The 14,996-nt window shown below is 48.3% G+C and overlaps 1 protein-coding gene across 9 annotated transcripts in view; it reads right to left on the bottom strand.

Moving 5' to 3' along the window:
* LOC137417661 (ubiquitin carboxyl-terminal hydrolase 28) overlaps window positions 1-14,996 on the bottom strand; it is a 138,762-nt gene that overhangs the window by 61,229 nt on the left and 62,537 nt on the right. The window lies entirely within an intron of this gene.

Raw genomic sequence — 14,996 nt, 5'->3', positions numbered from 1 at the left:
TCGAACCTTTTTTTCCTGCAAATGAGGGCCCTTATGGGACAAATGGCAGACCAAATTGGAGGTTTGAAAAACAGTATAGAGGCTCAGGGTGAGCGATTGGAGGGCCAAATGGGGGTAATGGGGAACCGGATGGATGCTCAGGGTGAGCGATTGGAGGGCCAAATGGGGGTAATGAGGGACGAAGCGAGGGGTACCGGTGAAGGGTTAGACAAGAAATTTGGGAAATTAGACAATAGATTAGGGGAAATACAGGAGGGGTTAACGGGGGTAGAAAATAGAATGGCTGCCCAGGAGAATCAGATAGAGGGAGTGAAAAATGGGTTAGAGGGGTTAGAAAACAGTATGGAAGGCAAATTGAGGGACATGAGGGACCAAGCGGAAAGGGAAGTTAAACAAATGGGGCAGCAGATAGAGGGGGTCAGAATGGGGGTAGAAACTAAATTGGATGCTCACAGGGAGGAAATGGAGCAGATGAGGGTGGCATCTGGGCAGGAGATGCAGGTGATGGGAGAAGAGATCAGAAGAGGTGTGAGTGAGGAGGTCGGAGGAGTGCGCGAGGAGGTGAGGCACTGTAAGGAGCGCATGGAGAAGGAGGTGAGAAGGGGGACTGTAAAATTGCAAGGTGGTATAGAGGAGTTGACGCTGGGAGTAGAACAACTGACAGTGGGACAAAAGGAGTTGGGGGACCAGGTAAAGAAGAACACAGCGGTAATAGAGGGTTTAAAATCGACACAGAAGGAGATGAAAAAGGACGTAGGGGTAATTAAAAAAGAGTGTCAGACGGTACATGAGGACCTGACGAGGAAAATGAACAAGGTGGTAGAGGTGATGGAGGTTAAAGAGCGGGAGGTGCGGGAGCACATAGAAAAAAATAAGGTGGAGTTAGAGGAAGAACTTAAGGGGGCGCACGAGGAGATGAAGGAGGTGAAGCAGAAATTAGAAGAAGTGGAAGAAGGGGTGAGCGAAATTAAGAAGCGACGGAGAGAGGATAAGAAAGAGATAAAGGAGGAAGTAAAAGAATTGGTCCAAAGTTTGTGTTCGGATCGTGATGATGTGCTCATTAACCGGATGAGGGATTCGCAGGTGATGGAGAAGAAGCGAAGAGAAAGAGGACCCGGTGTAAGTGGTGACCAATATGGTCGTGCGTATGATGCGCCAGGTGATTTAATAAGCTTGGGGGTCGAGATAGACCCGGATGTTCGTGAGAGGCCAAGAGTGAGGTGTATGGCTGGTCCGGAGGGTATGGAACGAGGGTGCGAGCGAGAGGGTCCGGTGATGGGAGAGGTGCGAGGTGTGGGTGAGCAAGGTTGTGGTGGTATGGAATGGGTAGCGGGTTGCGGAAGTGTGACTCATGCATCGACACCAACAGGGGTAGTTTTTAGAGGGACAGGGGAGGCACGAGAGCCCCTTGGGGGTAATGTACTGTGGGGGCCCGGCCGGTTCGGCCCCGCGCTGACCCCGCAAGGGGCGACGCACGGGGTCCGGCAGGCGGGCAACGACTCGCATACGAGGTGGTCCCACAAGGTCCCACTCGCGCCGTATGACGGCAAGAGTGATCTACGCGCGTACCTGGCGCAGTTTGACTGTGTGTGTAAGGGCAACGGTTGGGGTGAGGACGAAGGTGGAGTACACCTGGTGGCCGCATTGCGCGGCGCGGCGGCGGAGGTGCTGACGGCATTACCACCGGGTGCTCTCACCCTGCCAGCCCTCCGCGACGCCCTAATTAATCGATTCGGCGTTGAACAGCAGAGCGAGCTTGTTAAGGCTCAGCTCGCGCTGCGAAAACGCAAGCCCCAGGAAGCCATCGAGGAACTTGCCCACGACATTCGCCGCGCAGTGGGGATCGCACATGCTAGCATGGCAGCGGATTCCCGGGAAAGCCTGGCGCTGGACCATTTTATCCAGGCCCTCCCGGATATTGAGCTCCGGCAACAGCTCGCCATGTGGCGCCCGCAGACTCTGAGCCAGGCGGCTGACGCTGCGGCCCGTTGGGAAGCAGCGAGGCCCCTGGCCCGGGGGAGCGAGCGTCACGCAATGGCGGTCTGCCAGGTGGGACCCCCGATGGAGGGCGGACCCCTTAGGGGGCCCGCCCCCGACGTGAGTCCTGACCTGGCGGGCATGGTCCGGAGGCTGGTGGACCAGCGCCTGGCGGGACCTGGACCATGGCAGGCAGCCCCGGAGGTGGCCCGCGGTGGACCACGAGCGGGTAATCCAATTCGGACCTTCAGGGGGGGGAATTTGGAATTCCGGAGACAAGCACCTTATCAGGTGAGGTGCTATACTTGCAACCGTCTGGGTCACCTGGCGCGGCACTGTCGAGCCACGCGCCGGGATGATCCCCGGCGATTGAGGTCCTTAACTCCGCCCAGGGGGGAGCGGGTTAGCCGACCCCAGACACCCCCCCCGCCAGACCCCGGGAAACTAGAAGGCCTTACACCGGCGAGCAGGCGCCCCCGTGGATTGCCTCGGCTTTACATGCCGAGGCGGGACCCAGTACCTCTGAATAAGGGGGGCTTATTAGTGCCAGAGGACTGGGGGATTGATGAGCGATGGGCCCGGTGGGTAAGGGTGGCATCCCTGCCACCCTTCCCATGAAGGAAGTGGGGCAAATGCGCTATAGATTATGGGGTATATGGCAGTGAAAACTAGCCCGGGTGGGTTAGGATATTGTGTGTAGGGATCTAGCGAAGATGACATTAGGTAACGTTAAGGTTTAGTTCGTGACTGATACCTGTAGTGGGGACGCAGGTAGATTAGTATGGATGATAATGACGAGGGAGCGCAATAGTTTAAAGGGACGACTGGGAAGCGCAAGTTTCAGAGGGGAGTAGTTAGATGAGATGATGCTGTGTGAGAACTGGACAGGTGTGTGGAGCAGTGAGGGAGAAGTGAGTGTTGTGGATCAGCGCGAATGCGCTTGGGGTAGAGAAGGGTGCAGGCGGCACCAAGTATGAGTGCACAGGTGTGCAAGTACAGGTGTGTGGAATACATGGAGTATTGGAATGAGTGGTGTGGAGAGAGTTGGAGTAAGTGGTACGGAGTGGTGTGCATGGTGCGAAGGTGTGGATGGGGGAAGAGGGGACCCCTTTCACGAGTACCCGGGGCGGGTAGTGTATGTGTTAGGTAGAGGGTATAGGTAAATTGTGGTTGGATATTGGCATTTGTGGTGCGGTTGCAGAATGGTATTGTGGATGGGTGCATTAGTGTTGTGGAAATGGCTGGGCGTGTAGCCTGTTAGTGTGTGTAGTTGGTTTGGGCACTCCACCACTGTGAGGATGTCGGCCAGGTGAGGCCGCAGGTGGGCTCTGGGAGCCGTTAGTGTCAGTGGGTGCCTGAGGATCCCGGGTGTGGATCGGGCAGCCCGTGCCAGAGAGGGCACTGAGGGGGTGAGAGTGCGAGAGGGCCTTCCCCAGTTAGTTAGGTTAGGGTGAGGAGCAGGTAAGCTCGGGTGGCAACTACAGTGGTGGAGGTGTGCAGGTGGGTAGACCTGCTGGGAGAGCTACACGTCACAGCCCAGAAATTGTGCGAGGGCACCGGGAGATGAATCGGGGGAGTGAGACCCCAAATTGAGAAGCACCACAGTTTGGTCAATGGGAATTGGTTTTTAGAACCCATAGTGTAAGTTGGCCAATGGATTGGCAGGGAAAGACCCCGGGTAATGTAAAGTTGTTAAAGTCATTTAGGAAATAGTTAGGATTGATGAACCTGTCGCACCATACGCAGCCACTTGCCTGTGGTGGTGATGACTCCACACCTGTGTTCCTTTGTTTTGTGTTGCAGGAAATGAGAATTGCTGTGTGGATTTGTGAGACGCATCACGACGTGGATGAGACATTGGGGTGATTCCATCTCTCCCTCCTTAGGAGGGACTGATGATGAATTGGTGATGGCAAATTTTGATGAGAGTTGGAAATGGCAAATTTGATTGGTTAGGAGGGAGAGAAGACGAATTTGGTTTATGGGAGGAACGGGGAAGACAGTAGGGACGTTTGTTGATGTGTAAAGTAGATGTTTATGGGTAGTGTGGTGTTTTGTGGATACAGTAAGGGGTAAGGGAGGGGCAACGTAGGTTACCTGGTGGGGGGGGGGGGGGGGCGTACGGTAGGAACGTACCTGTCTCACCTGGTTCCCATGTGCCCCTAGTGTGCATTACCTAGTATTGCGTGCACTTTTGCGCCCTTACCACCTTACTCACTTGTTTTCTTTTGTCTCCCACCTCCGAGGATCTGGCTTTGGGGCAGAGAGAGAGGAGAGAGAGGTGCTGGCTCCGCAGTTGTGGGCCTGTACTTTCGCTGCTTGCTGCCTGGATCGATACACCATATGGACCGCAATTTTTGTGGCCGCCCACCATGGACCGCAGTTCTTTTGCGGGCAAGCACCACCCGTGGATGGACCTCTGGGTCAACGTGGCACCTATGCCATACAGGTGAACCACTTATAGTTGGCCCCCCTGACGGCCACAATTTAGAAATGGACGCGGTTGGCGCCTTTCTTTATTTTTAAAGAAGCCAGAAGGCCAAGTGCACTCCAGGAAGGCAAGACCAGCGGCAGAACATCGGCCGGCTGCGACACCACCGGTGACTATGAACACTTTATTGGTGCACCGGATGGTGCTGACTGTGTGTATGGGGTGGTGCTTTTGGTGCTTGGACGGGGTGCTCTGCACATTATTAAAGGCCGTAGGGCCACAGGGCACTCGTGGTGTGGTGTATCGATGCTGGCATGCGTGCTCTCTCTCTATGCATAACATCTGCATGTGTTCCTCAAAGAACAGGTCCTGGATCGTAGTGTAAATATCAGTGTAGTCTTGTATAAATGATGCTCCCTACCGGCTGTATGTTTAGTTTGAGGATGCTTTCCGCGATTCGGTTATCCTGTGGGTGTGTTTCTGTTAGGAGAAGGGTGCAACGTCGCAGGGGGACATATTTACTCATTTGTGAACATCTGTAAAACTGTCGCACTCAGGGTTGAGTTAATAGTAGAGGGAACTACATCTGAGTGCCACACTAACGTAGGTAAAAATTTATCGGGTCGGGACGCCCCGAGGTAGAGAAGGGTGCAATGTTGCGGATATGGGATTTACATCCATCCATATCCGCTTGTAAATATTCCCCTATTTCCTCATCCTTCCCAACTATCCCCAATCCCCCATTCCCTAGTCCCATTTTCTGTAAACAACACTCTGTAGACCCGACCTCCCCCTATTTCCCCCATTAAATGTCGCATCCAGGTCCACCGCATCTCACGTAGACAACTATAGGACATCTTGCTAGTTATTCTTAGTCTATGTCAGTTAAGGACTCGTTTCCATTAATTCTGACTCTTCGTTGCACCAGAATGTGATTGTATGGCACCGTTAGTAAGTTTAGGACCTCCCAATACCTCCCCGCAGCTCTTCCTCATGGTACAACAACAACAACAACAACAGCGGCGGCGGCGCAGGGAGTGTGCGTCCTCACTCCGGCTTGGTTGGTAGGGGGTGTTGAAAGGGCACCAAGCCTTTCCAACGAGCCGCCATTGAACATGTGCTCGACGGGGTTACCACGTAGGGGCTCGCTGTCAGCTCCTCGTCAAGGGCGGAGCCCGGTAACCCCCCGCACCCAATAGAAGCGGCGGACCGATTCCATCTGGGGCGGAGCCAACGAGCCGAGGGCGTGTCACTCCCCGCTGAGCATGCGCAGGAAGAGGGAGGTGACGTCAGATGCGCCCTCAGCTTGAAAAGAGAGACGCCACCTCCGAGCGCTGTGAGGCCTCCCTGGATCTATTGGACCGTGTTTGATCCTGTCCCTGAGCCAAGGTGCACGTTGTGCTATCAACCGACCTGTCCTTCCCTGCCATCAATCCCTGTGTAAGTCAGTCTTGTTCCGTTTGTCTGTGGTCTGTCTGGGATAGATAAGATTGTGTCTAAGTGCCTATCTCTTCTGTGCTTTACCTCATACCTTGTAATCTACCCCTTTTCTCCACCACCAATTATATCCTCCTCCGGAGGTCTTGAGAACTGTACCCCTTGTGTCGTTTCATTTATCCCAGCCGTTGTGTCCTTTCCTTCATTGATTTAGCGTAGCGCGACTTGGTCAACGTCGGGTGTAATCGGGTAATTGGGTAAACTGTGCGAACACGGCGGCCATTCCGCTCGGCCCATCATAACATCTTAAGCCGTGTCCGTAACAATATATATAAAAAAAAATATATAAATATATAAATATATAAATATATAAATATATATATATATATATATATATATATATATATATATATATATATATATATATATATATATACACACACACACACACACGTATATATATATATGTGTGTGTGTGTATATACTGTCATCCCTCGCTATATCGCGCTTCACTTTTCGCGGCTTCGGTACATCGCGGGTTTTTCTCGCTAGTATATGTAAAATTATATATCGGATTTTTCATTATATCGCGGGATTCTGCGGCCTATAGGTATTTTGATTTTTTTAGATTTTAATTATTTTTGCGGTAAAATAAGCATTTTCTCGCGCACTTTATACTTTATACGCGAAACACCCTGCAGCACCTGGTCGAGGCTATGGACTCGGACGAAAACTTCTCGCTGAAGGCGTACTGGCGTGAGTACACCATTGCAACGTGTCTGCAAAATATGCAGATGGCCATAAAGGAGATGAAGACAGAAACTTTGAATGCCTGCTGGAAAAAATTGTGGCCATAAGTCGTCCACGATTACGTGTACAAGGGTTTCTCTCCTGACGAAGTCCACCACTCTGCAGTAGATAAGGCAGTGAAGCTGGCAAAATTACTAGGAGGAGATGGCTTCAACGATATGACTCCCGATGACGTTGAGGAGCTGCTTGAGACCCACTCAGATCCGTTAACGGACGAAGACCTGGCGGAGATGACGAAGTCAGCAAGTGAGGAAGAAGAAGAGGAAGAAGAGGGTCCAGGGGATGAAGAAGAAGAAGGCCTATCACTGGAACGCCTCGCAACCCGAGTGAGAATGGCAAAAGAACTTAAGGAAAGGGCTGAAGAATGGGACCCCCAGATGATTCGTTCGTTGAAGTTCAGAAATGTAATCGACGGAGGCATTGAAGTCTATAAAAACCTCCTCGCCCAGAAGAAAAGGCAGCGCCAGCAACTGCCCATCACTATGTTCCTCACCCGAAAAAAGAAAGAAGACACGCCTATGTCTTCAGCACGAAAAGAAGTTCCGGACGACGACGAAGATACTGCACCACCTGACGAGGCACCTGCTGAAGTGGCGCCTTCAGAAGAGCTGTAATGCTCTTCTTTGCTGTGCAGTACAGTAAAAACTATTATTGATATACTTACCCAGTATCTATTACAGTATTTTCAAATATACTGTACAGCTATATATACACGTACAAATATTTTTCTAATACGTAAGGATGGGTCTCAAAAGTGTGTTTAAGAGTGTAAAAAGGGTTTATAAGAGCGTGGGAAAGGTTTATAAGAGTATGGGGAGGGTTTTTAAAGGCTTAAAATATCTACATAATAATACCGTAAGGACTCGACTTTGTTATCCCTTTTACGCCGCACCCAGTGACCCAATGCCCACGGCACTAATGCATTTTCCATCTACGAACCGCGCCCTTTGTTTATCACATACAGCCATACTCGAAAAATCTGAATTCGCCGACTTTGGGACCCAAAAGCATCCGATTATCGGCCGATACGACGCCATCTTACGACACCATCGTATTGGCGTCTGCTGGGCGAAGGTGATGCGTGGTGTGAACCAAATGGTCTTTATCGTCATTTTAATAAAGTTAAGTGGAGTGACGTTTTGGAAACGTTTTTTGAAGTTTGAAGTTTTTTCGAATCGAAGTGAAGAAGTTTTTGAAGTTTTGATTTTGGAAACGTTAAATGGAGAAACAGTTTCACAGGAAGAGAATGCGATGCGATGAAGAAGAATCCATCTTTATTTTATTTTTTTGAACCACATTGAAGCTCCACGAAGTCAAGAATGTGAAACTACATGAATGTAATAAAATTAAAATGTACATAAACGACACAGTTCTATGAAACAGTTTCACAGGAAGAGAATGCGATGCAATGCGATGAAGAAGAATCCATCTATTCCGCCATTTGTGCCGGTGTCATCGATGGCGGTGTACGCTAACCTCATCAGGTGGGTTTACCATAATTTCTTCCATATACTGTGATAACAACGAAGTGAAACCGATCAGCAGCCCATCAGTATCTGCTCTATTCACGGTGCTTAAGTTAATCCTTCAAATCATTTAAAAACAACCCAACGTTGACGAAGCATGGCATACGAGGCCCGTTCAAAAAGTTCACGGAACGACGTACTCTCAAAGGTCTGAGGCCAAAATGTTTGTTTTTTTCCCCCCTTACACAACGGAAACAACAACTGGATAGGTAGGGCCGAGGCCTACGCCTACGTTTCGCTCCTGCATCTGCCACCGTTCATGATTATCAAAGTAGGCTTTACCCTGTTCACGATAAGGTAGAAATCAGTGAGGTGTATACGAAGAGATAAAAGGATGGCATTGACTTCGAGACGGTACGTGATAGTTGGCTGCGGCTGGCTGATGCCACGTTTTTTTTTTCCCCTAAGTGCCATGGATGCTGATGGACATAATAAAGGTATCGGCTGATCTCTCATCGTAATATTACCCGATGGAAATGAACTGTTTCTTTGTTTGTCATTTCCTGTGCAATAATGTCAAATTGATGTCAGACATCCTTTTCTATTGACAGCTGCGCTCCTTTTCAATGGCATCGTCTATTGATATGCATGTTCTTCTTTCATATAATTTTACACATTCACAATCAGTATTTCAATTCTTGCAGACATTGGAAAGGAAGTTGACTCACAGGCCAACTCTCTGGCTCAATCACAGGCCGACGCACAGGCGATGTAATTGTGAGTAGCATTTTTGCACAAGTGAAAATTGAAAATACACGTTTTTGGTATGTGGCTATGTTATTTAGTGTTTGTTTTGTCTCTAACAATATAAAATACAAAGTCAGGAGGTGACACTTTATACACAGTGTAAGTTGGATTCTACAAAGTGTCACCTTTTTCTTGATTTTGTTCACACAAATCCAACCCACACCATATAGTCTCATAAAAAATGGCCAGAGTGGTGCTATGCCGATTCCTATTACGAATCCATTCATTTTTCAAAAGTATATCGTAGCGTTGTCATTTAAGTAGATTGCCATAAATACGTTGTTCATATACGCACTCTTCATTCTCATCTTTCTTCCTAACTCTTACTCGGACAAGCAAATCCCCTATGCCATCCATATTGGTACACTCTATCCATACACCACATCCTCCCTTCCGTGGATGTTCCACGGGTTTCGGCTAGTATAAAAATAATAAAATAAATATATGGTTTCTACTTCGCGGATTTTCACCTATCACGGGGGTTCTGGAACGTAACCCCCGCGATAAACGAGGGATGACTGTATATATACAGCTTGGCATTTAATATGGAATATATTTTTTTGTGGGGGTGAACTTACTTTTCAAGATGTCTTAGAACCAAAAGTTCATTGGAATTATGTTGAAATTATTCTAGATTTTGTTAATGTGACCTTTAAAAGAAACAAAAACCACATTTGACATTTCGAAACAAATAAATTGATCCTTGAAAGTGATGGAAACTGATATCGAACTCAATTCATGGACAGTACTGTGTTAAACTTCTGTACGTTTTCCAGAAGTATCTCTTTATTTTGCACATTAGCCAATTTTTTTTCCAACAAAAACAAAAGTTAAATTACGACTGGGATTACGGACAGTAAAATTACAGTTCAGTACTTCGTGTAACCCTCACGAGCATTCAGGAGAGCACGTACACGTTGAGGCATGCTGCTCACGAGATTTGCCAAGGTTTGGACAGGAATCGCTTGCCATGCAGTGACAATAGCCTGCTGCAATTCATGCACAGAGGTCGGCTGCTGGTCCAAGAGGTCGATTTGACGCGTTAATTCTGCCGACAAGTTCTCTATCGGATTCATATCTGGGGACATGGCAGGCCACTCCATATGCTCTACACCACGGTCAGCCAGAAAGTGTTGGATCATGCGAGCCCGATGAGGCCGTGCATTGTCATCTTGGAAGACAAAGTTTCCTCGAAAGGCTGCACGAGCAAATTGAAGCAATGTTTCTTCCAGAATGGCCCTGTACTTGAACTGGTTCAGGTTTCCATTCAGAACAAGCAGGTCAATTTTGCCCCCTGCATGAAAAGCAGCCCAAACAGTCACCCCACCACCTCCAGCTTGGACTCTTGGCACTATACAATCTTTGTTGTAGGCTTCATACACTTGTCTGCACACTCGGACGCGGCCATCTTGACGATAGACCAGAAATGTAGACTCGTCACTCACTGAAGATCACGTGATTCCAGTGTCCTGGCTGCCATTGACGGTGCTCTCTGGCCCACTGCAATCGACGCTGGCGGTGTTGTCTGGTCAGGCGTGGCTTTCTCAGGGGACACCTGACACGATAGCCTGCTTGAACCAGTCGTTGGTTGACTAGCCTTCTGGATACAGGCACATTTGTCAGTTGCTGCCACTCAGCCCTAAGCCGATTAGCTGATTTGGTACGGCCATTGCGGACTAACCGGTGCAGCTGGCGATCATCCCTTCTTGTGGTTCTGCGGGGACGTCCTGGCCTCGATATTGGAGAAGGGACACCCCTCTGAGCATTTCGTTTCAGGATCTTTGACACCTGACCTTGAGTGATGCCATACTGCCGAGCAATAGCACGCTGTTTCATGCCGTAATTTCGTAAAGCCACCACTCCATGACAAACAGCATTGTCGAGTTGACGGACCATCTCCAGAGGAAGCGGCAATAACTTTTGGAGACTTGCAGCAGTTGTTTTCCACTAATACAGAACGCAACAACCCTTATATACCCGATTGTGAAGCCAATCATCAAATGCACCTGTCCGTACATTTTGCCACACCACCTGTGATATAATCCTGTTGTTGACTTCTTGCTGCGACAGACAATCAGTGACATGGTTCTTTTAACAAATAAATCACCAAAGTGTAAAAGAAACTCACCAGATTGATATACTGAGTTAAGAAAGTAAACCCAAGTCAAGAAAAAATATATATTCCATATTAAATGCCAAGTCTGTATATATATACTGTATATAACTCTGAGAAATAGTAGAAACTCCACAGTACGAGCAGGGCGTCTCATTTGCATTGAATAAATAATCTGGAGATTAAATCAGACGCGGACGTAGCTTCAGGACTTCGATCTTTAATTTGACTAAGCTTTCGACCAACAAAGGTCTTCTTCTGAGTCGGCCCCAAGTTCAACGGAAGTCATATATAGTGCAACACTAAATAACGCCCTCCCCCCTGACATGACAGGAAGAAACCAGGCCAGGACACTGCCAAATGGCCGCCGCCATTTACACCTCCGACAGGCCTATCCACCTCGAATAGCACGTACTATCACACCAGGAGCAGGGAGCGCGAGTGGGTGACACAGTGGGCATGCACCTGGGCGAGCCGGCGAGTCGGTGGAGGAGAATGATTGGTTGGCAGCGCACCAGGGCGGACGTCTCGAAGAAGGACATGAGCGAGCGCCGATCGCCATTTTTGGAGTCGAGTTGAGTGGAGATGAGACGAGTTGGAGTCGAGTTGGATCCCGAGTTGGAGTTGAGTGCGCAGAGTTGAGTGTGCAGAGTTTAGTTGCGCAGCAGTTGAGTAGCGCAGAGGAGGGGAGAGTTCGCTGGAGTGTACGCAGTTTGTTCAGAGCAGTTGCTTCTGGCAGTGGTTCGAGAGACGCAGAAAAGTGACTCTCTATTGCAGCTCTTTTTCGTCTTGCGCAGCCCGAGTTGGGCTGAGGTGTAGCCCGAGTGGAGCTCGCTGTCCTGCTGTGGGACCTCGTGGTGCTTGGAGCAGTGCTGATGCTTGGAGTGGTGCTCGGTGCTTTGGAGTTTGGAGCGGGGGGACCTCGTCGTGTGCGGGTGGAGTGGGCGTTGGCTCGGGCCTTCACGTTTCTGTGGTGCTTGGAGTGAGGCCTGGTGGCGGCCGAGCGGGGCCGTGTTACAAGAGGAAGACGACGAGACCAGATAAGCCCGAGCTCCGCTTTCACAATAACATAACGAACGTTTTTCTTTTGGTGCTTCTTATCCCTCGTTTGTATTTGTGAAGTCTGTGTGTGTGGGATCCCAAAGTAGGAATTAGGTTTATCGTCGCGTTTCCTTGTCCCTATTTTTATTATAATAAACCCTTGTATTATTTTGCATCCCCTGTGAAACCTGTGCCCGCTTGAGCTGATTGCCCCTTACAGAACCGGAGCTACGCCGGCGCGCTGCAGTTAAGCGCTTCCGCAGCCTCCATTTTCCTTCTTCCTCCCGCGCGGCCATAGCCGAATCCGTGTTTGGGTAGTTGCCTCCGAATAAGACTGTTTAGGCCATCCGCGACTCTGATGCTAACTGGAGTTGTGCGACAACTGGTGTCAGAAGTGGGATTGAACTCTAAAAAAATTAAAATAACAATTGGTGTCAGAGTGTGGAGAATTTGGAAAGAAATTTTTTTGTAGTCGGAGGCGAAAAAATTTGAATAGTCGGTTGGGCTACGAGACGCTGACTGCGCGTCATTAAATTTAATTTTATTTTGAGATGAAAAGCTGTGTGGGAAAGCGACCTCCTTTACGGAGGAGGAGGTGAGCGGTATGGAAGAAGGGATGGAAGATGCGGGAATTCTCGGTAGTGAGTCGGAAATAGAGGGGGTAGCGGGTAGTGTCGGAGCATTCCCCGCCATTGGGGCGGCCCCGAAAACCGACCAGATGTTGGAGGAATTGCTTAGGGCAATGAATGACATGAGTGAGAAAAGTGAGCGAGCCAGTCGGGAAATGAATGACAAAATGGATGGGTTGAACAAAAAAATTCGGGGAATAAATAACAAAATTGGGGAATTGAAAAATGATATGGGAGAAATAAAAAACAAAATGGATGCCCAAAAGGACGAAATGGAGGCTCAGAGTGAGCGCAGTGAGCGACGAGAAAATAAAATTGATGGGTTGGATGGAAAAATGGACTCCCGGGGGAATGAATTGAGGGAAGGAATGAAGGGGATGAGTGACAGTTTGAAGGAACAAACGAGTGAATTGAGGGAAGGACGAACGAATGGTGCCGTTGGGGCTCAGGAGCCGAGAATGGCAAAATTGGGAATTGCACCGGGAATGGCAATTGAAACAAGCATTCTGAGTATTGCGCTGCAATACATGTCCCCTACCGGCAGTCTGTCGTCTGGAAAACTCTTGGGGAAATTACCAAGAGTTATTTATCCACAGGTTCCGAATCGTTCCCAATCGCTAATTACCTCAGGACGGGCTCACCTGTGATTCACACTCGGGACTTCGATTGATACACCTTGCAGACAGGTCAGCAGAAGCACGAGAAAATAAGTTTTTGATAAAGAACCTTTTGAGTCGCTAAATATCAGTAATTTATTATATTTTCCAGTTCACGATCAATGATCGATGTGCATATATATGTGGTTTGGCTTGGCTCCGCCCCTCCCGAAAGCGCGTGCTGTGTCACGCTGTTGACGTTCGCGAGACGAGGCTGAGGGCGCGCGGTGCGGCTTGAGGAGAACTCTAAAATAAACAAGAGATATCCATTTAAAAAAAATATTTTCGTTTAATTAACGATATCTGCCAAACCACGTGCCCTATCGGAAATTCCAAAAGGACATTTTAGTAGACTGACATGCTCAACAGATCTGTGAAGTTTCCCCTCGATCAGATCAAAAATGAGGGAGGAGCTCGGTTTTAAAGGTTCATGCTTAAAAACATCATAACTCTGAAACCATGTGACGCATGACGTCATGCTCGCTGACTTTTTTGTTCGTCATGGGTATGCGATCCTGCCTGCAAAGTTTGGCCTCGATCTGTTCAGCCGTTGGAGAAAAAGGGGTTTTTGTGTTTTCATGAAAAACAATATGGCGGCCGAACCACGTGACCTGTGACGTCATAATTACCATTAAAATATTCTACAGACCGAGTCCCTCCTACGGCGAAAATTTGATCTCAATCGGTCCAATTATTGCAGAGAAAATCTTTTTTATAGGAAATTAAAACTTAAAATGGCACTGAGTTAAGGATCATCAGAATTATCAGAATTCCCAAAGTTCTAAGTGCATAACTTTGTCAAAAATGATCGAAACGTCGTGAAGTTCGAACTTGACCTGTAACTTATCATGAGGAAACCATGTGCCAAGTTTGAAATCTTTAGCGTTAAGGGTTTAGAAAAAAGTCCGGAAAACTGTTCTTTGCGTGACGGACTGACGGACGGAGGGACGGAGTGCAAACCTATAGTCCCCTCCGGTGTATAAAGGTAGGGGACTAATAAGGGACGAGTAGGGATCTGCTGTTTCTGGGGGTTAATCCCTCCTGGGTGCCCCCATGATACAAAATCGAAGAATGGGCGATTGTGTGGGCAATCGAGTAGAAGGGCTGTATTGGGTTGAAGAGCAATCGGTTGGTAAACAAGAATTCTGAGAATTGCGCTGCAATACATGTCCCCTACCAAAGTTCAAAGTGCCATAACTTTGTCAAAAATGATCGAATATGCAAATTTATGCACGGTTGATGCTGGTTTTCAAACTTGATCTGAGGTATGCGGAGACACGTGTGTCACGCCTCGCCTCGTTGATAAGCCCCCAAGGTCGCTCCGTGGAGCGGCCTGCACGTATTTCACTGTGTGAATTATATAATTACCAACTCACGGTCTGAGGTACTAGCGATTCAAGAGATATCCATTTTTAAAAAATATTTTCGTTTAATTAACGATATCTGCCAAACCACGTGCCCTATTGCAAATTCCAAAAGGACATTTTAGTAGAATGATATGCTGAACAGATTTGTGAAGTTTCCCCTCGATTGGATCAAAAATGAGGGAGGGGCTCGGTTTTAAAGGTTCATGCTTTAAAACGTCATAACTCTGAAACCATCAGTAATTTATTATATTTTTCGGTTCAC

Source organism: Myxine glutinosa, chromosome 1 (genome assembly GCF_964187855.1).
Source record: "Myxine glutinosa chromosome 1, kmMyxGlut1.1, whole genome shotgun sequence".
Lineage (NCBI taxonomy): Eukaryota > Metazoa > Chordata > Myxini > Myxiniformes > Myxinidae > Myxine > Myxine glutinosa.
Note: the sequence above shows the minus strand (reverse complement) of the source record. Positions and strands in the feature narration are given on the sequence as shown.